General features: G+C 35.4%; 1 protein-coding gene across 1 annotated transcript in view; it reads right to left on the reverse strand.

The window, feature by feature from the left end:
* The window catches only part of ASIC5 (acid sensing (proton gated) ion channel family member 5), a 55,950-nt gene that overhangs the window by 49,074 nt on the left and 3,858 nt on the right, over positions 1 to 3,018 (reverse strand). The window lies entirely within an intron of this gene.

A 3,018-nucleotide genomic window follows, 5' to 3' on the forward strand; every position in this document is an offset into this window, starting at 1 on the left:
AAATGTGCAAGTTAAATACATAGTTTTGCAAGGTTTGTTTATATGACATGTAAGCTAAAATGTTTAAAAACCATTGCATGTAATCTAAATGTTTGTACTCCTATAATATTCTGAAATTAAAAATAAAAATACAGACCATTGGCTTTAAGAACTAAAAAATAGCTTGAATTTTTTTCCTGGTCCGTCATTAATTTGCTGAATAGTGTTGGATATGATGTCCCAGAATTGATACCCAAAGTATCTACCTATAAAATTAGACTTTGGGAGTTGACGATACCTCTGGGTGTTTACTATATCTAACTGAGCTAGGATACGCTATCAATTTTTAAAGATACCACCATCTAAAACAAAAGCTGAAATCATTGATTTGAGATTTGAGCTATGCAAAATGAATTAGGTTTTCATACTAAAAATTATAGAAGTACTTAGATCATAGAGTATTAAATGTTTTCTTTAGGTATTTATAGCTATAGCTTTCCCTCTGAGAATTGCTTTAGCTTCATCCTATAAGTTTGGTATGTTGTGTCTTCATTTTTATTCATCTCAAAGTGTTTCTAATTTCCCTTGTGATTTCTTCTTTGACTTGGTTATTTAGGTGTATGTTGTTTAATATTCACAAATATTCATGAATTTATAAATACCCTTAATTTCTTTCAGTTATTGATTTTTAATTTTGTTCTGTGATTAATGTACATACTTTGAATGATTTAAAATCTTCTCAACTTATTGTACCTTATTTCATGGACTCCTAAATAGTCTACCTAAGAGAATGTTTCATGTGCACATAAGAAGAATGTGATTCTGCCAATGTTGATTAGAATGTTCTATAGATGTTTGTTAAGTCTAGTTGGCTTATAAGGATGTTTAAGTCTTCTGTTTCTTTTCTGAGCCTCTGTCTAGTTGTTCTATTGATTACTGAAAGTAGGGTATTGAAAACTTCAACTATATAGATTGGATTATATCTTCCTGATAAATTGACCAATTTATAATTATAAAATGGCAATCTTTATGCCCAGTAACATATTGTTTAGAAGTCTATCTTATCTAAAATGAAGTTAGCCACTCTAGCTTTCTGATCATTGCTATTTGTATGATATACTATTTTTCATTCTTTTACTTTTAACCTATTTGCATCTTTGAATCTAAAATGTGTCTCATGTGTACAGCATATAGTTGATGTGTTTTTAAATCTAGTCTGACAACCTCTGCCCTTTGGATTGTCTAATCCATTCAAATTTAATTTTATTATTGATACGGTTAGATTTACATCTGCTATTTTACATTCTGATCTATATATGTATCATGTCTTTTGTCCCCAAATATTCCATGGCTTGTGGCATGATAACGCCAATTTCTACTTTTGTTTCCCATGGCCTTTTCTCCTGTATCTCTGTGTGTCCTCTCCTCTCTGATAAGAACATCAGTCTTTGAACTTAGGACTCACTGTAATGCAGTGTAGCCTCATCTTAGCTAATTATATCTGCAATGACCCAAAATTGAAATAAGTTCACTCAGAGGTTCCACTAGACAAAAATTGAGGGGAGACATTATTCCACTCACTATACCAGTTTCCCCTTGTCCTGAGCTTGCTGATGCTATTTTTTTACTTGTTTAATTACTTGAGTGAACTTTTCTGGTAAAGTCTATTTCCTCCCACAGTGTGAAGTCTCTGATGTAAACCCTAGTGGGAACAGTCTTGAGCACGGATGCAGTCATCCTTTAATGGCAGTTATTCTAGCAGGCATATCTGACTATCTCTTTTACTAATCTCTCTGTTCAGCTATTTGCCTTTGTTGGTATCACATCTAGGCGTTAGGCTATTGCTGGCTCTACTGTTTTTAAAAATACTATGGATCATAAATTGCTCCACAGTCTTATCTAATCAAATTTGGGCCCCTTTGCAGGAGTAATTTTGAGGCCAGTCTTTGAGAGTTGTTCTGACCCCAAAATGGCCCATCTTGGGTATTTGTTTCCTGGATTCTCACTGGTAAGCAATGATTGAGCTTGTTGATTTCATGGACCTCCCAGTGTCCTGTTAATTGCTTACCACCAAAATATAAATTGTTTTTGAGAGTACCTTTAGGCTTGAACTTCACTACACTCTGTTATAAGTAAAGTAAATTTCCTTAGGGAGAACTTCAAAGCCTTTCCTCCTGGGAAAAATTTTTACAAGCAGATTCTGGATAGGTTAGTTGTTTCTGTTCTTCTGACCTTGCTTCTGACAATGTGGAACCACCACCTATGAACAGGCAGGGATGAGAATGACTGGGTATTCTCAGCCTGCCATTCCTGGGGTATAGCCTCCACCCTGCGAGTGAGAGTCACATCAAGGAAGGGGGTCCCCAATTTCTTAGCAATATTCATCTGAAATTTAGCCTCTGCAACATGGAGTTGGATTGGATAAGACATGTTGGCATATCTCCAAGGACACACTGTAGCCTTTGACTGGTAGCTGAAGTAAAAGGGATCCCTGTCTTATTGGCCAAACCCACCTATAGTGCAGCTCCTGTCATGCTGAGACAGAAAGGGGGAGAGAGAAAGAGGTTTGTGGTGCATGTTCTATAGTCTCCCACTGTTCTTATTGAGATTTAGTAAATGGTCTTTGAATAGAAAGAATAAATATTTCTTTCTTTGCTGTATTCCCTTAGGACAATTTCCAAATACTTCGTGTTTGCTTTTTTCCTAAAATAAATTTTCACCAGTTATGGTTGTTTTTTGGGGGGATAGAGTCTATGGACCTCCTCACATTGTTATTCTGCAAGTGGTATCTACATTTTTCTGCAGGTATCAAGGATACCTGCAGCCAATCTTTGCTTTTGTTAGAACACACCCCATTTAAAATGGTATGAGGCAATCGTATTGGAAATCTTTTTTGGGGAGAGTTAATCTGTTTCTACTTTTTGGGACTTTGATATATATCTTCAGTTCTTGAAATACTAACAGTCACAGGCTGTGATATTTACTATATACCAGGTACCTGTTCTAGAAATGCCCGAGGAATGAAACAAAATGGACTAC

Source organism: Propithecus coquereli, unplaced genomic scaffold (genome assembly GCF_000956105.1).
Source record: "Propithecus coquereli isolate 6110/MARCELLA unplaced genomic scaffold, Pcoq_1.0 Scaffold228, whole genome shotgun sequence".
Taxonomy (NCBI): Eukaryota; Metazoa; Chordata; class Mammalia; order Primates; family Indriidae; genus Propithecus; species Propithecus coquereli.